The 27,891-nt window shown below is 47.3% G+C and overlaps 1 protein-coding gene across 8 annotated transcripts in view; it reads right to left on the bottom strand.

The window, feature by feature from the left end:
- BRD4 (bromodomain containing 4) overlaps positions 1–19,325 on the bottom strand; it is a 225,180-nt gene extending 205,855 nt beyond the window's left edge. For 3 of the 8 annotated variants that reach the window (XM_077838392.1, XM_077838391.1, XM_077838398.1), the window contains exon 1: positions 19,152–19,325. The gene's annotated coding sequence lies outside the window, so the exon portion shown is untranslated. Of the gene's footprint in view, positions 1–18,182; positions 18,235–19,151 lie in introns of those variants that run through there. The other 5 variants (XM_077838395.1, XM_077838396.1, XM_077838399.1 and 2 more) reach the window with 3 other exon arrangements.
- Positions 19,326–27,891: the final 8,566 nt, after the last annotated feature.

Here is a 27,891-nt window from a genome sequence, read left to right as displayed (position 1 = left end):
GACAGCAAATGAAAATACAGCATTTGATAACAAGCACATGACAGACTTTTCCTACAAGCATGGGGAGTGAAATATCCATAGCTTTGCTAAAAGATGCCTTGAGGCAATTTGACAGCTACCTACAGTTATCTGAAGTGGATCAACATTGCAGGAGGAATTATTTAGGATGGTTCAGAGATTAGCAAAGAGAAATAAAATGAAGTAGCAAAAAGACAAGTTTGGGCCATATACCTTGTCATAAATATAAAGGGAAGGGTAACCACCTTTCCATACACAGGACTATAAAATCCCTCCTGGCCAGAGGCAAAACCCTTTCACCTGTAAAGGGGTAAGAAGCTGAAATAACCTCGCTGGCACCTGACCAAAATGACTAATGAGTAGACAAGTTACTTTCAAAGCTGGAGGGAGGGGAACAAAGGCTGTCTGTCTGTATGTGGGATGCTTTTGCTGGGAACAGATCAGGAATGCTCTTCATAACTCCTCAGAACTTCTGTTAAGTTAGTAAGTAATCTAGATAGAAATGCATTAGATTTCCTTTTGTTAAATGGCTGGTAAAATAGGTTGTGCTGAACGGAATGTATATTCCTGTTTTTGTGTCTTTTTGTAACTTAAGGTTTTCCCTAGAGGGATTCTCTATGTTTTGAATCGGATTACTCTGTAAGGTATTTACCATCCTGAGTTTACAGAGGTGATTCTTTTACTTTTTCTTTAATTAAAATTCTTCTTTTAAGAACCTGATTGATTTTTCATTGTTCTTAAGATCCAAGGGTTTGGGTCTGTGTTCACCTGTACAGATTGGTGAGGATTTTTATCAAGCCTTCCCCAGGAAAGGGGGGTAGGACTTGGGGAAAAGACGTCTCCAAGTGGGTTCTTTCCCTGTTATTTAACACACTTGGTGGTAGCAGCATAGGGTTCAAGAACAAGGCAAAGTTTGTACCTTGGGGAAGTTTTTTAACCTAAACTGGTAAGAATAATCTTAGGGGGTCTTTCATGCAGGTCCCCACATCTGTACCCTAGAGTTCAGAGTGGGGAAGGAACCTTGACATATCTGAAATCCAGCTCATCAATAAGAACATAGAATAGCCTCTCAGGAGATAAGGGAAGGTCAATTTTAGTTAATTTTTTAAAAAATGTTTCATGAACATGTTAAGTCTCAATCCTGAATTGGATTAATGTAGTCTTTAACTGTCATCCTGATCATAAAAAGGATGTCTTCCCACATTCCCTAAAACTGCAACATTCTACTTGGATGATCAACCAACAAATATATAATACCAGATTTCTTTGCAGATGAGACAGGCACATCCAGATCTCCGTATGCTTTCTAGCAGGAAAATATTAATACAGAAATGTCATGTAGTGCTTGAAAGATATCATGGAATTAGAAGTTTCAGAAAGAGACTTTAAAAATAATATGTTTAATATTTAACTTGTCAAACTCGCCAGAAGTCGTCTTACATTTGCATTCCCAAGTTACCACTTAAAGTCAAGGTTTTAGAGTGCTTGCCTGAGTCTTCATTGCTATCTGTGAGCACTTCTTGTTTTCATTTTAGTGATATTCTACATTTTATCTGGAGACATGCCATTCTGCTCATCCTTCAGGCTTCCTGGCTGCACTAAGTGACATCAGTCAATCATTAGACCAGCTGTTAAGTGTTTTGTGTAGAGCAGGGGTCGGCAACCTATGGTACACGTGCCAAAGACGGCACCAGGAGCGGATTTTTAATGGCAAGCTGCTGCCTGCTGGGTCCCAGCTGCCGGCCCTGCTCAGCCCGCTGCCAAACCCAGGCCAGCAGTGGGCTCAGAGTGGCCGCCAGTAGGCGGCACCATACCATTAAAAATCCTGCCTGCCCGCCCCGGCCCGCTCTTCTCCACCCCCCACCCCACCCTCGGTGGGGGTAGGGTGAAGAAGCTTAGTCCAGCCAGCTGCTGCTGCAGGGCAGGCAAGCTCCCCCCCTCCTCCGCCTCTTCCCCCAGCGTGCTGGGTTCCTGCCCCTCCTCCTCTCCCTCGCTGCCACTGACCAGCTGATGGCCCTTGCGAGGAAGGGGGAGAAGCGGAGTCGCAGTGCGCTCGCTGCTCCAGGGAGGAGACGGAGAAGAAGTGGGGATGGGGCCTTGGGGACAGGGAATGGAATCAGGGCATATCCCCTCCAGCCACCTGCTGTGAGCCGCTCTGGGCAGGGGGCTGGGAGCACCCCCATGACCCTAGCCCACACCCCAGCCCTCTGCCCTGACCCCTGCACCCTCCTCACATGCCCCCAGCCCCCTGCCCTGACTCCTGCACCCTCCTCACATGCCATGCCCTGACTCTTGCACCCCCCACATTCCCACCCCCACCCTGAGCACCAAACAGGAGCTCCTGCACCCCTCACACCAAACGTGAGCTGCCCAGGTAAGCACTCCACACCCAAACCTCCTGCCCCAACCCTGAGCCCCCTCCCTCATTCTAGCTCCTGGACAGACCCTACACCACATCCCCCAGCCTGCTCCTTCACCCCCAGCCCTGTGCTCAGTGCACTCCAACCCTCAGCTCAGTCCAGAGAGAGAGGAAGAGAATGGGCTAGAACTAGGGAGAAGCTAGGTACCCGCTTTATGTGGGCAGGGCTGGGATCCCAGACCAGCAGCAGGCTGAGCGGGGCCAGCGGCCGGGACCCTGGCTGGCAGGAGCCAGCGTACGGAACCCCAGACCAGCAGTGGGCTGAGTGGCAGAGGGCTGAGCCGCTCAGCCCACTGCCGGTCTGGGGTCCCGGCTGCCGGCCCCTTGCCAGCCAGGGTCCCAGCCGCAGGCCCTGCTCAGCCTGTTGCTGGCCTAGGTGAACAGAACCCCAAGCTGCCAGAGGGCTGAGTGGGGCGGCGCATAAGATCAGCATTTTAATTTAATTTTAAATGAAGCTTCTTAAACATTTTGAAACCTTGTTTACTTAACATACGACAATAGTTTAGTTATATAATATATAGACTTATAGAGAGAGACCTCCTAAAAAACATTAAAATGTATTACTGGCACGCAAAACTTTAATTTAAAGTGAATAAACAAAGACTCGGCACACCACTTCTGAAAGGCTGCCGACCCCTGGTGTAGAGCCTTTCAATTGTAATTTGCAATCTTCCTTGTGCATGGAAGACATTAATATACATACAGCTGAAGAGTTACATTAGTTGCAACAAAGATCACTCAGTGATGGGAAAAACCCTCCTGGAAAGGCAAAAAGCTGGAAACGGAGCTAAGCAACGCAATTCCATTAACAAGAATTAAAGAAAACTAGAAGCAAGCACTGCTCCCCAAGAGCAACAATAAAGACATCAGCAGAAAGCTCTTTAAAAAGCCGTGGCAGTTCTAAAGTGTGGAAAGTAGATGATTATTTCAGTTTAAGAAGATGGTGCACAAGATTAATAAAATATAACCTTTCCACTTTCAGGTTAAGATGCTGAAGCCACAAAACTCCAATTTTATTTACATGACAAACTCTACAAATATAAAAAGGAGGAAACCTCATATCTGGCGAGAGATAGGTATGATAATGCACACGCTACAAGAGTCACAGCAGGTATGGGATTTTATCCTTTGTGTCCATTTGCCACTTTTAATTCCTGATTTAGCAACGGTTTGCCAAGTATCAAATACCATTCCTGTAGCTTTTCCTTTCTGATAGGAATACACAGTTTTCACTATAATTTTTTTACAGGAAGTTTTATTATTTCTGAAATTGAGACTCATTCCCCTATGTTCTCATTGGTCATCCAGTTTACTACCTTAGAGGCAGAGGACTGAATGCATCCCAAGGCTGAGCTATCCACTATATGAGTGAACGAGAAGATCTGGGCCATCAGTTTTGAAAATGGAATTTTATTTTTAAAAACCAAGTTTCTAAAGTTTATATTCAGAAAGCTCTTGATTGTGACAACAGCTTTCTGAATATAAAAGATGCAGTGTTGTCTACTGAAGTCTGCAGACAACCCACTCTAGTAAACTCTACTGCTACTGTCTGAAGCTTTCACAAAATAGCAGTTAGTCAACAACTAACCATCATCATTGCTGCTAAGTAACTCCTGGCCTGTAGAAGTCAAAACTATGATTAACCGCAGCAAGAATTTAACCATGACCTTGACCCAAGGTGTCATTTTACTTTAAAAAAAAAAGTTCCTGCTATGGTATAGCTAACATAGAATCACAGAATATCAGGGTTGGAAGGGACCTCAGGAGGTCATCTAGTCCCACCCCCTGCTCAAAGCAGGACCAATCCCCACCTAAAGGACCAGGCCCACCTCAAGGACTGAACTCGCAACCCTGGGTTTAGTAGGCCAATGCTCAAACCACTGAGCTATGGATTCTTATAGATTCCCACTGGTTTTTCCACATACACTACATCATTCAAGTTTCTGTATATATTCAGTAACTCCTCGCTTAACATTGTAGTTATTTTCCTGAAAAATGCTACTTTAAGCAAAATGTTAAGCGAATCCAATTTCCCCATACGAATAAATAATGTAAATGGGGGGGGGGTCCAGGGAATTTTTTTCGCCAGACAAAAGAGTATATAATATATACACACAAATACACACACACAATTTAACAATTTAATACTGTACACAGCAATGATGATTGTGAAGCTTGGTTGAGGCGGTGAAGTAAGAGGGTTGGATATTTCCCAGGGAATGCCTTACTGCAAAATGATGAACTAGCACTCGGCTGAGCCCTCAAGGGTTAACACATTGTTAATGTATCCTCACACTCTACAAGACAGCAGGAATGGAGGGAGGAGAGATAGCATGGCAGACAGAGACAGAGACACACACCGTGTGTGAGAGAGAGAGAGAGAGAGAGAGATGCATTGCCCCTTTAAGTACCCTGATCCCACTAAATACACTACCTTTTTATGTAGATCAGCAAGTTGACACAGTAGCTGCTGCCAGCAAGCTCCCTCAGTCCTGAGCCCTGTCATGTGTCCCCACCCCCCAGCTCTGTGGAGATGGGGTAAAGGAGCGGGGGGCAGGAGCTGGGAACACCCTGACATTAGCCTCTTCCTCCTCTTCCCCCCTCCCCCCCCCCCACAGCGCAAGCAGGAGGCTCTCAGGAGCAGCTCCAAGGCAGAGGGGGGAGGGACAGCTGAACTGCCCTGCAATTGATAGCCTGCCACACAGGGAACTTGGGGGAGCTGATGGGGGACTGCTGGTCCACCCTGGTTCCAAGCGCACACCAACTAACTCCAATGGGCTCCTTTTTCTGCAAACAATGGACAAAGCAGGCAGCTGCCAAACAACGTTATAAGTGAGCATTGCACTACCTTAAATGAGCCTGTTCTCTAATTGATCAACGTAATGAAACAACATTGTTGGGACGACTTTAAGTGAGAAGTTACTGTACTAACATCCAGCTATTTACTTCTATGTGCAAGAACTAGTGACCTGTGATAATTTCTTTGATTTCACAAATTAACATACAACCACACAGTACTGAATTATTATGAATGCTAGAGACTGAATTCAGCCTCTTCTGAGAAATCCTACTTAACTTACTCTGATGCCTAGAACCATAAAGTTTTTATATCTAATACTTACTAATAAATGTACCAAAATATGAATGGATGTTTCCTGGGTACATTATAACCCCTCTTAAGCCTTTGTGTAGGCTAAGCACATCCAAAGAATTATGAAGATTCAGAACCTGAGTTCACTAGCTACCTCCTGAGAAATCCAAACCTTCAAACTGTAGTGAATATGAAGTACATAGGCCCAGATTTTTAAAGGTATTTAAACAATGCTCTGCTCAGCTTTCAACCCCATTGAAAGTCAACAGGGTTTAGACTCCTACATGCCTAAGTCACTTCTGAAAATGGGACTTAGCCCCGCTAAGTAATTTTGCAGATTCTCCATCACTGACAGTTTTGGATTCTCCATCAATGAGAATTTTTAAAACAAGACTGGATGTTTTTCTAAAACATGTACTCTAGGAATTATTTTGGGGAAGCAATGATTAAGCAGTCAATTTGCAAACATCTAGAAAATAATAAGGTGATAAGTAACAATCAGCATGGATCTGTCAAGAATAAATCATGTCAAACCAACCTGACAGCTTTCTTTGACAGGGTAACAAGCCTTGTGAATAGGGGGGAAGTGGCAGACATGATATATCTTGACTTCAGTAAAGCTTTTGATACTGTCTCACATGACCTTCTCATAAACTTCTCCGATGAAGTGAGCTTTAGCCCACGAAAGCTTATGCTCTAATAAATTTGTTAGTCTCTTAGGTGCCACAAGTACTCCTGGTTTTTTTGCGGATACAGACTAAAACGGCTGCTACTCTGAAACCTGTCAAACTAGGGAAATACAACCTAGATAGAGCTATTATAAGGTGGGTGCAAAACTGGTTGGAAAATTGTTCCCAGAAAGTAATAATCAGTGGTTCACAGCTGTGCTGTGGGGTCCCACAGGGATCAATTCTGGGTCCGGTTCTGTTCAATATCTTCATCAATGATTTAGATAATGGCATAGAGTACACTTATAAAGTTTGTGGACGATACAAAGCTGAGAGGGGTTGCAAGTGCTTTGGAGGACAGGATTAAAATTCAAAATGATCTGGACAAACTGGAGAAATGGTTTGAAGTAAATAGGATGAAATTCAATAACGACAAATACAAAGTACTCCATTTAGGAAGGAACAATCAGTTGCACACATACAAAATAGGAAATGACTGCCTAGGAAGAAGTATTGCAGAAAGGGATCTGGGGGTCATAGTGGACCACAAGCTAAATATGAGTCAACAGGGTAACGCTGTTGCAAAAAAACCAACATCATTCTGGGATGTATTAGCAGGAGTGTTGTAAGCAAGACACGAGAAGTAATTCTTCCGCTCTACTCTGCGCTGATTAGGCCTCAGCTGGAGTATTGTGTCCAGTTCTGGGCACCACATTTTAGGAACGATGTGGACAAATTGGAGAGAGTCCAGAGAAGAGCAACAAAAATTATTAAAGGTATAGAAAACATGACTTATGAGGAAAGATTGAAAAAATTGGGTTTGTTTCATCTGGAGAATAGACTGAGGGGGGGACATAACCGTTTTTAAGTACATAAAAGGTTGTTAGGAGGAAGAGGGAGAAAAAAAATTCCCTTAACCTCTGAGGATAGGACAAGAAGCAATGGACTCAAATAGCAGCAAGAGCAGCTTAGGTTGGACATTAGGAAAAACTTCCTGTCAGGGAGGCTAAGCACCAGAATAAATTACGTAGGTAGGTTATGGAATCGCCATTATTGGACATTCTTCAGAGCAGGTTAGACAAACACCTGTCAGGGATGGTCTAGATAATACTTAGTCCTGCCATGAGTGCAGGGGACTGGACTAGAAGACCTCTCGAGTTCCCTTCCAGTCCTATGATTTTATGATAGCGGATGATCAAAAGACACCGTTAAACTTTAGCGATAAGTATCCCATTCTTTTGTCGGGAAAAAAGGGCTATCCAAAGCAACAACAACAGTCTCTATTTTTCTTGCTCTTGATTTTTGTTGGATCAGCATGATCCAGTGAATGGGAGAGAGCTCAAGTGCAGAATTATTTTTTGGGGTGGGAGAAACTGACTAGACTAGTCAATGAATTTTGACTGCGCAAAGCTTCCACAGAAGTTATATGTGTAGATCATTCAAAACTGTCAAGCATTTTACCATAGAAGATAAGCATCTTGAGTGACTTTTTGCTTTGGCTAGATAGCAGTATACTGAAATGTCAAGAAATCTTGTTGACTCCCTGTTAACTCAAGTTTTTTGTGCACACATGCAGTGTTAACTCAAGTCCAGTTAAATGAGTTAAGGGATCACATACCACAGTGGTAATCGGTGAACAACAATCTAGACCAGAGATACTCGGACTGTGGCTCTTGAGCCGCAAGTGGCTCTTCTATGTGTCTCCTGCAGTTCTTTGCAGCACTTGATATTAAAATATTTAATGAACAACTAATCAGGGTGCTTTTACTGTTATTAACCAATTGTACTTGATAAAGTACTTGGTCCATAACTTAATATGAGAATAATATCTATATATAAACTAAATATTTCCCTGTCATATTGTTTCAAATATGAATATATAGTTATCATAGTAAATGAAACGATGAATTCATACTACTGTGGCTCTTTAGAGTAATGTTAATAGCTAATTTGGCTCCTGAACCACTGAGGTCTGAGGCATTGCACTGTGTAGTGTTTGGAAGGCCTTCATAGATTCCAGTGCCAGAAGGGACAGTTGCAATCACTGAATCTGACTTCCTGTATAGCTTAGGCCATAGAATGAAAGGACTGGAAGTCATCTAGTCCAGTCCCCTGCACTCACTGCAGGACTAAGCATTATCTAGACCATCCTTAACAGGTGTTTGTCTAACCTGCTCTTAAAAATTTCCAATAATGAAGATTCCACAACCTCCCTAGGCAATTTACTCCAGTGCTTAACAACCCTAACAGTTTAGGAAGTTTTTCCTAATGTCCAACCTAAACTTCCCTTGCTGCAGTTTAAGCCCATTGCTTCTTGTCCTATCCTCAGAGGTTAAGAAAAACCATTTTTCTCCCTCTTCCTTGTAACAACCTATTATATACTTGAAAACTGATGTCTCCCTCAATCTTCTCTTTTCCAGAGTAAACAAACCCAATTTTTTCAATCTTCCCTCAAAGGTCATGTTTTCTATTTACTTGAGACCATTTCTCCAGTTTGTCCAGATCATTCTGAATTTTAATCCTATCCTCCAAAGCACATGCACCCCTCCCAGTTTGGTATCATCCACAAACTTTATAGGTGTATTCTCTATATGCCATTATCTAAATCATTGATGAAGATATTGAACAGAACCGGACTCAGAACTGATCCCTGTGGGACCCCACTCAATATACCTTCCAGCCTGACTGAACCACTGATAACTACTCTCTGGGAATGGTTTTCCAACCATTTATGCACCCCCTTTATAGTAGCTCCATCTAAGTTGCGTTTCTCAAGTTTGTTTATGAGAAGGTCATGCAAGACAGAATCAAAAGCCTTATTAAAGTCAAGGTATACCACATCTACCTCTTCCCCCCTACCCACAAGGCCCATTACCCTGTCAAAGAAAGCTATTAGGTTGATTTGATATGATCTGTTCTTGACAAATCCATGCTGATTGTTACTTATCTTATTATCTTCTAGGTGCTTGCAAATTCATTGCTTAATTATTTGCTCCATTACCTTTCTGGGTACTGAAGTTAAGCTGACTGGTCTGTGATTCCCTGGGTTGTCCTTATTTCCCTTTTTATAGATTCAGACTATATTTACTTGAGCTCCTGATTAATCGCAGTTAACTCACACTATTAACTCAAAAAAATTAACTGCAATTAAAAAAATTAATCTTGATTAATTGCACAGTTAAACAATAGAATACCAATTGAAATGTATTAAATATTTTGGATGTTTTTATAAATTTTCAAATATACTGATTTCAATTACAACACAGAATACAAAGTGTACAGTTGTCACTTTATATTATTTTTATTATAAATATTTGCACTGTAAAATAGAAGTACTGTAGCGCAATCTCTATTGTGAAAGTGTAACTTACAAATGTAGATTTTTGTTACATAACTGCACTCAAAAACAAAACAATGTAAAACTTCAGAGAATACAAGTTCATTCTGTCCTTCATCTTGTTCAGCCAATCGCTAAGACTAACAAGTTTGTTTACATTGACAGGAAATACTGCTGCCTGCTTCTTATTTACTATGTCCCCTGAAAGTGAGAACAGGCATTCGCATGGGACTTTTGTAGCCAGCGTTGCAAGGTATTTATGTGCCAAATACAATAAATATTTGTATGCCCCTTCATGCTTCAGCCAACATTCTGGAAAACATGCTTCCAAGCTGACAATGTTGGGGGGGGAAGGGGGGGAGGGAGGAAAAAAGTGTGTAAATTAAATTTGTGACTGAACTCCTTGGGGGAGAACTGTATGTCCCCCTGCTCTGTTTTACCTGCATTCTGCCATATATTTAATGTTATAGCAGTCTCGGATGATGACCCAGCACATGTTGTTTGATTTATGAATACCGTTACTGCAGATTTAACAAAACGCAAAGAGGGTACCAATGTGAGATTTCTAAAAATAGCTACAGCAGATGCTTAAATCTTGGGTCAAGTGAAGTGCCATCCAAAATTTGAGAGGGACAAGGTGTGGAGCATGCTTTCAAGAGTCTTAAAAGAGCAACACTCTGATGTGGAAACTACAGAACCCAAATCACCAAAAAAATAATAAATAATAATAATAAACCTTCTGCTGGTGGCATCTGACTCAAATGATGAAAATGAACATGCATCAGTCCACACTGCTCTCGATTGTTATCAAGCAGAACCCACCATCAGCATGGACGCATATCCTCTGGAATGGTGGTTGAAGCATAAAGGGACATATGAGTCTTTAGCGCATCTGGCACATAAATATGTTGGGATGCCAGTTACAACAGTGCCTGTTCTCACTTTCAGGCGACATTGTAAACAAGAAGCGAACACCATTATCTCCTGCAAATATAACCAAATATGTTTGTCTGAGCAACTGGCTGAAGTAGGACTGAGTGGACTTGTAGGCTCTAAAGTTTTACATTGTTTTGTTTTTGAGTGCACTGGAATGCATTACCTAGGGAGGTGGTGGAATCTCCTTCCTTAGAGGTTTTTAAGCCCTGGTTGGGATGATTTAGTTGGGGACTGGTCCTGCTTTGAGCAGGGGGTTGGACTACTAGATGACCTCCTGAGGTCCCTTCCAACCCTGATATTCTATGACCTCATTATTAAGTGTAGCGGGAAACACTTTCGCAAAAGTTATCTTAGTGCACCTACAACAGCTGGTGAATTGTGTCTATCCTGAATCACAGTGCAGATTCAGGGCTGCATCAACTCCAAGAAAAGTGCAGAGCGCAAAACCGACAATTGTACATCTCCTTTGTGGACCTAACAAAGCATTCGACATAGTCAGCAGAGCAGATCTATTTGCAATACTAGAAGAGATAGGATGCCCACAAACCCTTTTAAGTCTTATATGTTCATTCCACAACAACATGAGAGCAACTGTCCAGTCTCATGGGCCCACTTCAGACAGCTTTAAGATGAAAAGCAGAGTGAGGCAAGGATGCGTTCTTGCCCCTACACTCTTTGGCATCTTCTCAGTACTCTTGAACTGTGCGTTTATGGAAATGAAAGATGGAGTGTATATCCACACAAGATCAGATGGGAAACTCTTCAACCTGTCCCAACATAAGTCAAAGACCAAACTCAAAAAGGTGCTAATCAGTGAACCTCTATTTGCTGATGATGCTGCCCTCATAACCCACAATGAAGATCTACTATAAGAATTCCTGGACCGCCTTTCAAGTACCTGTCAGGCATTTGCTCTCACCATCAGCATCAAGAAAACTGTTCTATTAGGACAGAGAGTTTCACAAGATCATTCAACTACCTTAAATGCAAACCAGCTAGAAGTAGTCCAAAAGCTCAGCTATTTAGGTTCTACACTGACCACCAACCTCTCACTGGATGAAGAACTAAATGTTCGCATTGGAAAGGCTGCCACAACCTTCAGCAGACTAACTAAAAGAGCACGGAACAATTCAAAGCTTACCAGCAAGACCAAAATGCTAGTGTATCAAGCTTGTGACCTCAGCACTCTCATGTATGGTGGGAAAACATGGACAACGTAAGGCTCATCAGGAGTTTCCATCTACGTTGTTTACACTGCATACTCAAGCAAGACAAGGTGGGTGAGAATATCTTTTACTGGACCAACTTCTGTTGGCGGGAGAGAAGTTTTTGAGCTTACACAAAGCTCTTTCTGCACTAATACCTGCAGTCATCCACATTCATCTGAACATCTGACTACAATCACTACAGACAAGAGACAACTAGTTTGTGAAGAAAAACAAAGCCAATTCGGCTAAGATTAAGAAAGCTTTGCAGGACAGAGTAAATGCCGATTCTGCACACGTGCTAAATCTACTGTCAAAAGATTTGAAAGGATAGGTGAGATACTATCTATGCTCTTGATTGCACAATGGACTCCTGTATCCCCACAGACTTCAATGTTTCTTTGCACAAGTACAGGGATCCACCCACACAGGACCTTGATCATACAACTGGATTTCTGATTAAGTTATTTTTCAACAGCCACTTTACAGCTTCCAAATACAAAAACAGAAAGGTGGCAGCACATATGTCACATCTCAAGTAATAAGGTGAAAAACTTGTAAGCAAGCTGCAGAAGTATGTTTCAGACTAATCCAAGTGAATAAAGATCTATGAAGAATGTAGACTGAGTGCTCCTCTACGCTTAAAAGGCTGCAACTGCGCCACTGCAGTGCTTCAGTGAAGACACTACCTAAAAAAATGGGAAGGCTTCTACTGTCGGCATAGGTAATCCACCTCCCCAAGAAGCATTAGTTATGTCAACAGGAAAAGCCCTCTCATCGACACAGTGCTGTCTACACCAGGAGTAAGGTCAGTATAACTGTCAATCAGGGGTGTGGATTTTACTGGCCAGAAAAAATTCACTAGAAAATTGTTCAAAATACTGAAGCCAGTAGTAACGGTTTTGTATAGAGAAGTTCGTGTTCCATTGCTGAAGCTACTGAAGCATGGAGGAAGACGAACAATTATTAAAATGCAGAACATGCATTTTATCATTAATTGCAAGTACTCCTCATTATTTTCTAAAATATATAAACAATTTCTGCATGTGCTGGTTCCACTCACAGCAGCAGAACCAAACACCTGCATTTGACTATTTAGATTAAAGGTTTATGATGAAAGTAGGTTTTCTGCCAACAATAGTTGAACTGCAAGCCAGCTGCCTCAATTTAAAAAAAGTCTTGTTCACCAGTTGAGTGTTGTAACAGCTACCCAGTAATGATAATCTCATGTACATGATCACGAAAGTAGTGTCAATTAACTGCTAAGGGTTCTGTCAGCTCTGAATGAGTATTTTCATCATTTCACCTGGTGCACTTAAAGATTAGAAAACTGCATCAGGACAACTTCAAAGTTGATTTTTGTTTTCAGCATTTTATTTTTGAATGACTTCAAGACCCCCTCTGTGAATTTCAATAACTGGATGCAACAGTAACAACTCTGACATTTGCTCATTAACTGTAATTGTTTAAAATGTTACATTACTGATATTAACATTTTGCAAGATTGTATGTATAAAAAAATCAAAATTTTCAACTTTGTTAACATCTTGAAATACTAAGCTTTTCAAGGTTAACAATGACGCAACTTTAATAGTGACAAAGATTTTATTCCACTTCGTATGAATAAAAATTTTCATTAAAAACTGTATTAAGGCTCCATTCTGAAAGCACTTATGCTACTGAAATCAAACTAGTCATGCTGTGAAGTGCTTAAGTGTTTGTATGATGGAATTTTCGTTTTTTGCCTGAAGCAGTTTTGTAAAGTTCAAAAATACCCTATCGTAGTGACACTGAACAGTTTAAAACCAGCATTTATAAAACTTAATTCATAATCAATTTAACCTAAAATTGCAAGCCATACCATAAATTTTCAAATTAAGTTGGGGCTTTACAAAGCTAGTGTAAATCAATGATTTTTAAAGTCCCTCCTCCATTTTATTCTATTTTTATGAAAAATGTCTGTAAATACAACAGAGAACCCCACATCCAAAGAAGCCTGCAGAATTAAGTTTACATGCATCTAATAGAACACTAACCATCTATCCATACTATAACAGTGTCATACACAACCACTGGTGATTATTCATGATCTTGGCTGTCTGGTAAACATTTGCCATGCATTTGTCAGCTTAATTCTTTCCATCCCAGTATAGTATGCATTTCAAACAAAGATCTATTCTACAGTACATGCACTTCCTACATTTTCCAGCTATTTTCCCAGTCTCCAATCTGTTTTTATAAAATGTGCAATAAGTCTGAACAACACTAAAACTTTAGATTAAAACAACTTTCTACAGAAGCATTGCTAAACAAGAACTTCACGGAAATAAAGTCTCAAAAAAAAAAGATTTAACAAGGCTTATTGCAAGTTAACTATTTAAGTGACACCTACTTTTTGGCCATTTTTAGTTTTAAGATAAGATATACGGCACTATTTAGGTAAAGAACACAGCGTGAACGTTAGTAGTATTTAAAGGAAGATAAAGCTGTATTCTGACCCATTCTTGACATCAATCCAGTTCCAGGACAGACAATAGTTTTGCTTTACATTATTAACAAGCAGCAGGAAAAGAAAAAAAGTTACTAAAAATAAACAAACAAAATAGTCTTCACATTTTTATATAAACAATTAATGGAACTATGAAAATATAAAAATCTTACTGAAATACTTTTGCTTTAGCTTTGAGAGAGGAATTTTAGCCATACTACCAACAGTGCAAGTAGATCTGGCTTCTCTGGTTATCTTTTAAGTAGACTTCACCAGTCAATCACAATGCAATGACAGCATATTCAATAGGCAAATTCTGGTTGTCATGTCTAACTGAAGTTAGAACAGGTTTCAGAGTAGCAGCAGTGTTAGTCTGTATCCGTAAAAAGAAAAGGAGTACTTATGCACCGCTACAGACTAGGGACCGAATGGCTCGGCAGCAGTTCTGCAGAAAAAGGACCTAGGAGTTACAGTGGACGAGAAGCTGGATATGAGTCAACAGTGTGCCCTTGTTGCCAAGAAGGCCAATGGCATTTTGGGATGTATAAGTAGGGGCATTGCCAGCAGATCGAGGGACGTGATCGTTCCCCTCTATTCAACATTGGTGAGGCCTCATCTGGAGTACTGTGTCCAGTTTTGGGCCCCACACTACAAGAAGGATGTGGAAAAATTGGAAAGAGTCCAGCGGAGAGCAACAAAAATGATTAGGGGACTGGAACACATGAATTATGAGGAGAGGCTGAGGGAACTGGGGATGTTTAGTCTACGAAGAGAAGAATGAGGGGAGATTTGATAGCTGCTTTCAACTACCTGAAAGGGGGTTCCAAAGAAGATGGCTCTAGACTGTTCTCAGTGGTAGCAGATGACAGAACAAGGAGTAATGGTCTCAAGTTGCAATGGGGGAGATTTAGGTTGGATATTAGGAAAAACTTTTTTACTAGGAGGGTGGTGAAACACTGGAATGTGTACCTAGGGAGGTGGTGGAATCTCCTTCCTTCGAAGTTTTTAAGATCAGGCTTGACAAAGCCCTTACTGGGATGATTTAGTTGGGGACCCGTCCTGCTTTGAGCAGGGGGTTGGACTAGATGACCTCCTGAGGTCCCTTCCAACCTTGATATTCTATGATTCTACTTGTGGCACCTTAGAGACTAACAAATTTGAGCATAAGCTTTCGTGAGCTACAGCTCACTTCATCGGATGCATCGTGCATCCGATGAAGTGAGCTGTAGCTCACGAAAGCTTATGCTCAAATAAATTGGTTAGTCTCTAAGGTGTCACAAGTACTCCTTTTCTTTTTGCGAATACAGACTAACACGACTGTTACTCTGAAACAGGTAAGGTGAGATATTACCAGCAGGAGAGCTCGGGGGAAAAAACCTTTTCTAGTGATAATCAAGGTGGGCCATTTCCAGCAATTGACAAGAACATGTGAGGAAGGGGGGGGGGGGGAGGGTTGAATAAACATGGGGAAATAGTTTTACTTTGTGTAATGACACATCCACTCCCAGTCTTTATTCAAGCCTAAGTTAATTGTACCCAGTTTGCAAATTAATTCCAATTCAGCAATCTCTCATTGGAGTCTGTTTTTGAAGATTTTTGTTGAAGAATTCCCACTTTTAGGTCTGTAATCAAGTGACCAAAGAGACTGAAGTGTTCTCCGACTGGTTTTTGAATGTTATAATTCTTGACATCTGATTTGTGTCCATTTATTCTTTTCATAGAGACTGTCCAGTTTGACCAATGTACATGGCAGAGGGGCATTGCTGGCACATGATGGCATATATCACATTGGTAGATGTGCAGGTGAACCAGCCTCTGATAGTGTGGCTATGTGATTAAGCCCTATGATGATGTCCCCTGAATAGATATTTGGACACAGTTGACAAGGGGGCTTTGTTGCAAGGATAGGTTCCTGGGTTAGTGGTTTTGTTGTGTGGTATGTGGTTGTTAGTGAGTATTAGAAGTTAGAACAGTTTTCCCTCTTCCACACACTACAGTCAGTAGGGATGTCATAAATATAAAGGGAAGGGTAACCCCTTTCTGTGTACAGTGCTATAAAATCCCTCCTGGCCAGAGGCAAAATCCTTTCACCTGTAAAGGGTTAAGAAGCTAAGGTAACCTCACTGGCACCTGACCCAAAATGACCAATGAGGGGACAAGATACTTTCAAATCTGGAGAGGGGTGGGGGGGAGGCTTTTGTCTGTCTGTGTAATACCTTTGCTGGGAATAGATCAAGGATGCAAGCCCTCTAACTCCTGTAAAGTTCATAAGTAATCTGGCTAGAAAATGTGGTTTTCTTTGTTTTGGCTTGTAAATTCACTGTGCTGGAGGGAATGTGTATTCCTGTTTTTCTGTCTTTTTGTAACTTAAGGTTTTGTCTAGAGGCATTCTCTGTTTTGAACCTGACTGCCTGTAAGATTATCTTCCATTCTAATCTTACAGAGTGTTTCTTTTATCTTTGCTTTGTTCTTCTAATGATGTGCTGGTTTTTTCAGAATCTGATTGGGTTTTTAGGGTTCTAAGAAACCCAAGTTGGTCTGTGGAGAACTAGGGACTCCAAGTGGTCCTTTCCTTGTTCTTTGTCTAAATCACTTGGTGGTAGCAGCATAATGTTCAAGAACAAGGCAAAGTTTGTGCCTTGGGAAAGTTTTTAACCTAAGCTGGTAAAAATAAGCTTTGGGGGTCTTTCATGCAGGTCCCCACATCTGTACCCTAGAGTTCAGAGTGGGGAGGTCACCTTCCTTTTCCTCTCATACTACCAACTCTCCTTTCCAAAACATGAACCAGCCTTCTTAATAGGAAGTTCTGTTTCTGAACAGACTATTTACACTCAAGGTACATTCTATAATCTAGATAACAATTTGGGGGGAAAAAAATCAGTCGTAGTGGGAAAAGTACTGCAGGCAGGAAGAAAATATTAGCCACACAATTTCATATTAGCAGAAATCTCACCGTCAGGGATGGTCTAGAATGATAATACTTAGTCCTGCCATGGGGGGGAGGAGGGGGAGAGAAGAGTTGTAGAAAAAAGTTAAATGCAAAATTGTTGTAACTGGCTAGTCAAGTTATCTAGTTCACAATATATAAACAGCTATGTCAACACATTTTTATTCCCTACACTAAATGGACAGTCCACATCAAATAAACCACACTTTTTAATTTTTTTTTTAAATTCACTACATCTAAGATTAAAACCAGTAATTTAAGAAATTCTCTATACAGAATGTACCACCAAATACACAGTATAGTCAGTTCCACTGTTTCTATAATCACTGTATAGCAGCTACCACTTGTTTGAGTCTTTCACACCAAGAGAGAACATTTGTCTTTCTACATTGCAAAATGACAAAATCTGAAGAGCCAGTGCAGTAAACAGCACCAGTTTATACTCTGAAGTGCACCAGAATTCAGGTTACTGCTCTTTCAAGAAAAAAAAAGGCAAGGTTCATCAAAAGCACACATTGTTCAAAGTCTCTCTTCCCATCAGGCACATTTAAACCGGAATCAGCGCCTCAATAAGGTTTACGGGACTCTGCTAGTGCCACAGTTGCTGTGCAATCTCAAAGAGGACCTTCCAACGGCAGCTGCTTGCCAGACAGCCAAGCGCCAGCAGGCCGGGGGCGAGCTGTATCAGTCGGTTACAGTGAACAAGGTTTGACGCCGAGCTGCCTCCTCCTGCTGCACCAGCATCGCCGCTCCCTCCCCAGCGACCTGCCCCCGCACGGCCCTCCGCAGAGACCGGCCCGGCCCGCCCCATCTCCAGGACCCCCAAGTGTCGGCGATGGGCCCGGCAGCTCGGGGGCAGCCGGGCCCCAGCGCCATGAGGAGCCGGGCCCGATCTACCCGCATCCACCCCGCGGGGGTGGCGGCGGCCCGGCCTAACGGCGCGGAGGAGAGACGCGGCTATCCCACGCCCTGCCGGCGGCGTCGGGGGCCGCCTGGTCCGGGCAGGCGTGACCCACGAAGGAGCCGGGGCGGGCAGAGCCCGTGAGGGTGGGGTGCGTGACCGCCTCACTCACCGCAAGCCGCGGGGCCAGGCCGGGCCGCTGCCTCCACTCAAGAGCCACCGCTTCCTCCTCCGGCTAGATGACAAAATGGCGGCGGCAGGAAGTACCATCAGCTCCGCCGCCCCGCCCCAGGGCCCCTGTTCCCGTACGCTGCGCAATCCGCGTACCGAGCTACCCGTCCCCCGGCGGGGCGCAACGGCTCCAGCGCAAACGGCTCCGCACGCCCAGGCAGCCCGCCTACCAAAAAAGCTTTTCCCCACTCTCCAGAGGACAAGCAACCCTACGCAAACATCGCACTTCCGAAAAAAACAACATCAGGCTACTCAGGTCGCTGCGCAAATAGCGCTACAGCCGCTTCACCTACCTCTCCAGGGAACAGCCGTCCTCAACGAGGAATCGCACCCAACATACGTAAACCGCGGTCCGCGCGCGGGGGTAAGCCCTATCCGCGCAAATCGCGTAGCCTACAGATGGGGCCAAATCTCTCTCCCACGCAAACTCTGCGCCCTATGCCCTGAGTCCGCTTCCCACCGCAATCGGCGCAAGGGAGCCAGAGACGCCCCTACGCACATCACGTAGCATTCTGCAGGTTAACCAGCCGCCAAATGCGCAAAATGCGTAAACACCAGAAAAAGCCGATCCCCTTCCCGTTCTCTTACACCACCTACGCAGATCGCTGGCTGCAGGACGCGGGCGCCGTGAACGGCACAAGAGTTACGCACACAGCGTAGCACCCCCTCCCCCCCCCCCACAAGAGGAAAGCGGGTCGGAATACAACGTTGAGCAGCAGGCCTCAGCCAGACACAGACGTCCCAACGAAAACTGAGTAGCCTCCCTGACGCAGCGGCCGCATTACGCAATGCGGATTACGCTATCAGAACAACGTAACCGAGGATGTTGAATACCGACACCCCCTCCTCCGCTCGACCGCGCCCCCCAGTCGAGGGAGCCGCTTCCCTCGCGCGCGAACTCGGCTCTCACCTGGGGACGGGCAGGCCGCGCTCTCCACCCTCCCGCCGGACCGGGTGCCGTGGGGCCCGGAGGGGGGGAGGCGTCTCCTCCGCCTCGCACTGGAGAGGGGAGGCTAGGGCGCGGGCCTCCGCGGGGCAGATAAAGACCGAGGGGCAGCGGGAGGGACACACAGCGGCGCCGCACTGACCTCACCGCGCAACGCTCTGCGTCGCGGCGCAACAGACCACGCCCCCCGCGCCGGCGACGTGCGTCCCCCCCCCGCTTCCTTAGCCCGGCCCCTGGAGCCCGGGGCCCAAGGAGGAGCCGGGCGCGGGCGGGGTGCGTGGGAGAGAGGTCGGATCGTTCTGCGCGCGCGCGCTGCACGGCACTGGGGAGGAAGCGAGCGCTGCGGGGCAGGGCCGGTATTGCGCGGGGGAAGGGTGCTCTTGGGGGTCTGTAGCAAGTTGTGGGGCGTGGGGAAGGGAAAGCTCTGCCGCGGGGGGCGCGCGGGGGGGGGAAGGGGCAGCTCTGCCGCGCGGGGGGGAAGGGGCAGCTCTGCCGCGGAGGGGGCGGGCGCGCGGGGGGGAAGGGGCAGCTCTGCCGCGGAGGGGGGGGTCGCGCGGGGGGGAAGGGGCAGCTCTGCCGCGGAGGGGGGGGCGCGCGGGGGGGAAGGGGCAGCTCTGCCGCGGAGGGGGGGGGGCGCGCGGGGGGGAAGGGGCAGCTCTGCCGCGGAGGGGGGGGGCGCGCGGGGGGGAAAGGGCAGCTCTGCCGCGGAGGGGGGGGGCGCGCGGGGGGGAAAGGGCAGCTCTGCCGCGGAGGGGGGGGGGCGCGCGGGGGGGAAAGGGCAGCTCTGCCGCGGAGGGGGGGGGCGCGCGGGGGGGAAAGGGCAGCTCTGCCGCGGAGGGGGGGGGCGCGCGGGGGGGAAAGGGCAGCTCTGCCGCGGAGGGGGGGGGCGCGCGGGGGGGAAAGGGCAGCTCTGCCGCGGAGGGGGGGGGCGCGCGGGGGGGAAGGGGCAGCTCTGCCGCGGAGGGGGGGGGCGCGCGGGGGGGAAGGGGCAGCTCTGCCGCGGAGGGGGGGGGCGCGCGGGGGGGAAGGGGCAGCTCTGCCGCGGAGGGGGGGGGCGCGCGGGGGGGAAGGGGCAGCTCTGCCGCGGAGGGGGGGGGCGCGCGGGGGGGAAGGGGCAGCTCTGCCGCGGAGGGGGGGGGCGCGCGGGGGGGAAGGGGCAGCTCTGCCGCGGAGGGGGGGGGGCGCGCGGGGGGGAAGGGGCAGCTCTGCCGCGGAGGGGGGGGGCGCGCGGGGGGGAAGGGGCAGCTCTGCCGCGGAGGGGGGGGGCGCGCGGGGGGGGAAGGGGCAGCTCTGCCGCGGAGGGGGGGGGCGCGCGGGGGGGAAGGGGCAGCTCTGCCGCGGGGGGGGGGCGCGCGGGGGGGAAGGGGCAGCTCTGCCGCGGAGGGGGGGGGGGGCGCGCGGGGGCGAAGGGGCAGCTCTGCCGCGGAGGGGGGGGGGCGCGCGGGGGGGAAGGGCAGCTCTGCAGCAGACGGTCACTGCACGGACGGTGGGAGGGAGCCTCTTCAGCCAGTTGGTCATTGCAAGCAGGGGAAAGGCGGCTCTCTGCAGCTGGGTGGGCGCTGCATAGGGAGGCGGTTTCTGCAAGTTGATGGGCATTGTGCAGGTAGGGGGCATGTCCCTGTAGCAAGGTGTGTGCTGCACGAAGAAATGAGGGGAGAGCTCTCATGTGAATAGCGCATCATCCACTGCATGGGGAGAAGATTCTCTTCCCCCAGTGCTGCTGGTTGAATCACTTGCTCTGGAGAATTGTTAGTCCTTCCACTTTCTGGTCTGCCCAGTATCTGTTGACTCTGAAGTCTGATAATGGTGCAAAATGTCTGTGTTAACTGTTTTACTGCTGATCATTTTAGCAGAAAGATCCGTCTATTCTGGCACTGTGGGTGTGACCCCCTACTAGTATCGTGTAATGCCCCTCCATTGATTTGTATGCAGCACTCCCCAGATTGCTGCGGCCCCTGGTAGCCAGGGCTTACTCACACCCAGTACCGGGTTTACCATGGTGGCATGGCACTGGGCCCAGAGTCAGGAGGGGCCCCAGCCAGCCCAGTCCCCTGGCTGGGAGCTGCCCCGCCCCTGCTCTACCCCCTCCCCGCCTCTTTCCCAAAGTCCCCGTCCCTGCTCACCGGAACTGCCCCGCACCTCTTGGGCTGGTGGCCATGGCATCCACCTGTAGGGTTTCTTCCTCCAATCCAGCCACAGCAGCCATCAGGTGACCCAAGTGAGCCCAGCTTGCCTAGGGCTGGTGGGTACAGTGGTGGTTTAGGGGAAGGAGAAGCCCTGACCCCCGCAGGAGCTGTGCTGGTGGGGAGAAGTCCAGACCCCGGCAGGAGCTGCAGGGCTGAAGCCCCCAGCTGCCCTAGTGGCAGAAACTGCAGGGCTGAAGCCCCAAGCCCCCTCTATGCAGAGCTAGCCTGAGCCCCTCTCTCTCCCAATTCCCCTTATGTGGAGCTGGCTCTCATTCTCAGGCTATGGAGAAGTTCAGCCCAAATCTACCAACCTTGGTATGTTCATTTCCCCCATCATGACACAGCCATGAATGGATTTAACTTAAGAGGCAGGATCAGCATTAGCCCCATTTGGAAGGTGGGATCTAGGGCTGGGGATCTAGGGTGGGATCCAGAGGTGAAGTGACTTGCCCAAGGCTAAGCAGGGAGTCTGTGGCAGAGCAGAGAACCAAACCCAGAACACCTGGCCCCCAGGCCTGTGCCTTAATCACCCACTGGCAAAACCAAAAGTCAGTACTATGATGGGATGGGGAAGAGAAGGGGATAGGAGAAGTGGGGGCCCAGCATGTGGATCCCCTTGGCAGCAGCTGGGGCTCTCCTGTTAAGCAGGCCCATCAAACCCTCACCCTGACAAGCCCACCTCCTCTGCATCTGTACCACCCTGATACACCTCCCCATTGAGCCCCAACTACCTACACATGGACCCCAACCTAAATGAAACCCACCTCCCCTGCACGCACACGCACACACACACCCCACCCCACCCCCAAGCTCCAACCACTTTCACTTAGCACCACTGCAGACTCCCATTGCCCCTGCACCTGGAACCTCCCTGTGCACCCAGATCCCCCACTGAGCTGCCCACACCCAGACTGCTCCACACAGAACCCTCTTACCCCCATGTGGATCCCCCCCACACTAAGTCCCTCTGAGCTTGGATCCTGCTGCCAGGCTGAGCCTCCCTGCCCACATCTGGTTGCCTGATGCAAAAGGAGCAGGGCCCCAGGGTGTTTCTGTGGCAGGCATGGCCCTTGTGCTGTGTCAGGGTCAGGTTAAGCCTCACTGCCAAGTTCCTGTCCCAGGGGGGCGTGGGAGGCTGCAGGGTATTCTCCCACTGCAGTGGCCTGTGCTCGCCACTGCCATGGTGGAGCTTCCACATTTATTTATTGTAAACAAAAAAAAAATTTGCAGAATTTTAAAATATGCACAGAATTCGAGGCAGAATTCCCTCAGGAATATGGGGCGCTGTACAGCTGTGATGGTGGGACTGTGAAGAGGATGCTGGACAGTAGGGGATCTGTGGGTGAGGGAGTTAGGCAGGAGGTATGGTGTGCAGAGTGCTGTGCAGTTGTGGTGGGAGGTCAGCGGGAGGGGTCTCTGGGCAGGCGCTGCTGGCATTGCGGGTCTGGGGGCATTGGGCATAGGGATCCGTGGGGAAAGTCTCTGGGTGAGGGGATGCTGGGCATAAGGGCAGGGCACTGGGCAGGGGGGCAGTGTGGAAGGGGCATGTTGGCAGGGCTGGGCAGGCCAGTATATGTCAAGCAGTTGTGGGTTTGTAAACTGCCCTTGTGCTGGGCTGAGTGGGGCCACTCCCGCTGCACTGTGCCTCATTGCCCCCAACCGGCCCTTCGCTCTGTGGACCGCCCCCCATCACGTGCCCTATTTCCTCAAAGGGGGCCCACAAATATGTTTGACGCTGGGCCCACAAAAAGTTAATCCAGCCCGGCTCACACCTCTCAGGATATGTCTACACCAGAGCTGGAAAATGGCATTTCCAGCTGAAGGAGACATACTTGCATTAGTGCTGATTGAGCAGTGTAGCTCAGGTTGCAGTAGGGGCTAGCTGTCCTGAGGATGTACCTACAATTTCAGACAGGATTGTACTTGAGGAAGCTTGCTTCTTGTGCCACCATGGCTGCGTTGCGAAGTTTCCACCTTTCGGGTCTGGTGTAGGCATCCTGTCAGCCAGAGCCCTGTGCTGAGCATGGGGCGGCACCTCACTTCCCCATCAGGAGCCCCAGCAGTCACGGTGATTCAGGCAGACCGTGCTGCCCAGATGCAAAGGCAGAGAGCACCTACTCCTGGGGTTGCCAGTTTTGGTTGGCTGTATTCCTGGAGGCTTCATCACATGACGAAATCTTTAATTAAATATTAATCTTTAATTCTTTGAGACTCCAGGACAATCCTGGAGCGTTGGCACCCGTACCCACTCCTCTTTCTCATGCCCAGGCACAGCATGCCCTCTGCTGGCCAGTGTGGAGATAGCCATTGCCCCATCTGCTGCCGAGAGCAGGCCTGCAGGTGTGGCTGAGATCGACATTGAGGGCACAACATGAACTCCCTTTCCTCCTCCCCATTATACATCCACTCTCAAGCTGGCTACAGTCTGGTCCCTAACATCTTGGGTCTAATAACTGTTTTGAAGGACTCCAGCTGTTTGGTCTGTCTCCCTAAAATGATCCATGATCTTTCACAGGATCAGCTGTGCCCCTGATCCTCAAGTGCAAACATAGTCATGCCACCGGGAAGGTCGGGCTCAAGTTCTGTGCCTGTGTTCAGGAGGAAGAAATGGAGACACTGCTATGTGTTTGCCAATCTGAGCAGGAGACCTTTAATATGTGGCCTCTTATAACTATCCACAGCTATGGCATTAACTATTGGCTGTCTGCTGGCCATGTGTGGTGGGGGTGGGGAGAGAAGTGCATCGGGAAATCTCTACCACAGCATTAACTGTGGCTCCCAGATCCCAAGCAGGAGGCAGAGGAGGGGTTGATCTGCAGGCAGTGGGGAAATTCATCCCTAGAGCTCCCTGGGTAAACTCAATTCTGGCATTTTCAAACTTCTGAATGGTTGACTTTCCAGCATTATCATTCTTGTAACAGGCTTTTGATTACTATATTGTCTGAATAACTATGGGACCCCAATCTTAAATTAACACTCAGCAGAGGACTGGATGGCTAAAGGGAGAGACTTTCTCCAGAAGATCACCAGTCTGAGTCCTTCCCAGTTCAACAGGGCCTAAAATTTTTCTCCATTTGCACATGTCCAGAGAGCAGGCACCTCAGCTAGATGGATCCAGAAATTCCCAGAACAAGGTGTGGTAGTTATCTGACATGCTTAGTATCTGTTTCTGAGGCTGTGTAGGAAGTTTTCATTATTGGCAACCCACTTGGGACGCCATACCCTACGCACCCTCTGAGAGCTGAGCCAACTAGAGATAGGGTGGCCAAGCATCCGGTTTTCGACCGGAACGCACGGTCGAAAAGGGATCCTGGCAGCTCTGGTCAGCACCGCTGACTGGGCTGCTAAAAGTTTGGTTGGCTGCAGCAGAGGGCTCCCAGAAGCACCTGGCATGTCCCTCTGGTTCCTAGGTGCAGGGGCGGCCAGGAGGTCTCCGCGTGCTGCCCCTGCCACCGGCGCAGGCACCACCAGAGAACCAGCTCTGCAGCTCCCATTGGCAGGGAACCACAGCCAGTGGGAGCCGCGGGGGCGACGCCTGCGCAGCTCCCTGGCTGCCCTGCGCCTAGGAGCTGGAGAGACATGATGCTGCTTCCTGGGAGCTACCTGAGGTCAGTGCTGCCCAGAGCCTGCACCCCATCTACTGAATGCCATCTACTGGTACCTGAACTCACTATTTACTTATATACATATAGAGAGCACTTCTGTAACAGGCGAGCTCTGAGGGGGGAGGTCTCCCAAACCAAGAAGCAGAGGGCAAGGGGCTTCCCCCTTACTTTAGGGCTCCCGCTTGTTGACAAACAAAGGGGTTCTGAAGATAATGACGAAAATTGTGGAAACACCCCATGGGTCATGAACCACCGGTCTCAAACTCAAGTCCATAGGAGCAGCCACACTCCAAGCCCAGCTCCAGTGTGAGGCTCCATCTCTGATGTCTGATTGGTGGAGCCCCAGAGCGCCTAATTGGCCAACTGGCCCTGCTTAAGCCAGCAGCAGGAACAGGAAGCTGTCTGAACAACCAGGCTTCACCCTGCTTTGGACTGTGTGCCTTGTGCTTCCCACCCATGCTGCCTGATATCCTGGCTTGACTCCTGGCATCTGACTTGAGGTTCCTGGCCTCCAGCTTGTTTCCTGTCTCTGACCCCCTGGCAGCTTGACCTGGCCTGACTGTGGTTCCCAACTTGTGGTTCCGATCTCCAGTTTGTCTCCTGCTTCTGACCTCCTGAAATCCTGACCCAGTTGGCTCTTGACTCCTGTCTCCTGGCTGCAGACTTTGACACTGACTACAAGGTCTGAATGCCCATGACCAAGCCACGACACCCTTACAGTGGGATTGATAGTTGGCTCAAAACTCAAATTTTCAAAAGCAGGAATAATCCAATGTCTCAGGAATTGCTGTTTAAAAACTAGATGCAACAAGGCTGATGGAGAAGCACCCTTGGTGCTGGGGATATTTCTACCATTGGCCTGTGAACCACACAGGATATTTCAAAATGAAAGGAGGCTCTAGGATCTGGTGCAATGACTTCTCCTGCTGTGTTCGCCACCCAAACACCCTTTGGTCCAGGGTAATGTGTATGGGCCTGTTTTCCAGGTGGGGGAACCAAAGGACAGGGAATGTAAGTGACTTGGAAAAGGTTATAGAGGAAATATGGGGCAGAATGGGAGCAGAGATCTGATCTCCATTCACTACCCAGAACTTTGGTTAATAAGGAGTTATGGTTGGCTGGCAGTGCCTTGTACCCATCTAGAATGTTGAGTGCAACTAGATTTAAATCTCTGAAAACCAGAAAATAAAGAGGTAAGGTGCATAGCAGCCCTCACCCAACCTTGACTCTGCTCGTGGAGCTTGAAAACGCCACTAGGGCTATACTGTAAGTATGGTTCAGTTAGGACTGCCCTGTAATTAGGAGACATGGGGAATGTCTAAGGGCTTGTCTTTGCTGCAGAGTTAATTCAAGTTAAATTCAAGTGTTGACTGTTATGATTATTGGACCTACAAAGTTGCCATGAGCTCAATTGTAAAAAGTATGTGAAAGTTCATAAAAGTTACAATACCTTGAACAATAGGTCAAGTTGTTTACAATGACAAATATTATAGTAGATGCAAGAAAACCCAACAGAGAAACTAGCAGTCCAAACAACAAGGGCTTACTGATACAATTCAAGGACTATGCCAGATCATACTTAGTAAACAAGAAAATATGGAAACAAAGGTACCTATGCCAAGTTTGGCCTTACAGCAATGCATTTAAATGATGGACAAATCAATGAGGATAAAATATGCCACCTACTTTTACTCCTTTTTGGGGTTCCTAAAAAGAGACTTCGGGGAAAAATAGTTTTCTCCCCTCAGCTCATCCCCCAATCTGCCAGCATTGCAACTCATCTTGATTTATCTCAGCTTCCTCAAGCTTAAGTCAGACAGAGCAGACCAGGCTAACGATTTCCTGGGGCAGGCGGAGGGAGGAGGCCAGCTGGCCTTGTTCTTGTTGAAGAAACTTTGTTTTCACCTATGAGTGCTGAAAGTCACCACACAATCATGACATCCCCTCCTCAGCCCATCAGTGGGACTGTCTTACATGTCTTTGCAGGGCTGGTAGATCCTGTATTGTTTCCCCTTCCCTTGTTGTGTTGCTTTTTTCCCTCCCTCTTTTGTCCTATCCCCTCTCGTTCTCTCAGCTTTTTGTATTAATGTAGTGAGATGAGATGACCACAACTGTGCCTTGTCTAAGGAGCAAGAATCCAAATAGATTATGCCCCCAATTAGAGCATGAACAGGGTCCAAGCAGAAAGTGCTAAGCTTGACCTGCCAGCCAAAGCATCCATTCATGATTGACCAGTATTCCAAAGATATCAATAAAATCTGTATTCCCCCACCTTTCTCCTGCTCTCTCCTCCACCTTGAGCCTGTCTGTCTTAGAAACAGGAGAAGTAAATACCCTTTACACAGCAGGACTGGAAGTAAAATTAACTCTTCTAACCAACAAAAGGTTGTTCTGAAAATAAGTCTCTAATATTTTGGCTCCCAACAAGAGACTTTAAAGGATTTGATTGTTTCTGTTTCAATATAAATGCTCGTTTTAATTTCTTGTTCTTTCTTGTGTTCGATCAATACACTTTCAGTTTTAGAATGAATGCTTTTGGGTGTTTGCTGAGTAAACTAAGGTCTCTGTAGAACTCTTCCCCCCCCCCCCCCGCCAAATCTATCTATTACCATGTGATGTTGGATAGTGAGAGAGTTTATAGTCACCTTAACTCTTCAGGCCTTCAAGATCAATACAATATGCCCCAACTCAAGTCCCGTCCTTATACAAAACATCTTAAGGGTGGTGCTGCTTTTAACTCCAGTTGGATGCCCAGTCAGGGATGTGGGCTATGCTGTTCAAGTTAGCACAGCTTGTCAGCTGCTAACACAGCCCCTCTGTGCAGCTCAAGTAGTATTTCATAGTGTGGCTGTATTTACTTGAGCTGGGCTAACTCCAGAGGAGTTAACTCAGGTGTAGATAATGTCAGTTTAC

This window comes from Eretmochelys imbricata, chromosome 20 (assembly GCF_965152235.1).
Source record: "Eretmochelys imbricata isolate rEreImb1 chromosome 20, rEreImb1.hap1, whole genome shotgun sequence".
Lineage (NCBI taxonomy): Eukaryota > Metazoa > Chordata > Testudines > Cheloniidae > Eretmochelys > Eretmochelys imbricata.
This window is presented reverse-complemented; position numbering and strand designations above follow the sequence as displayed.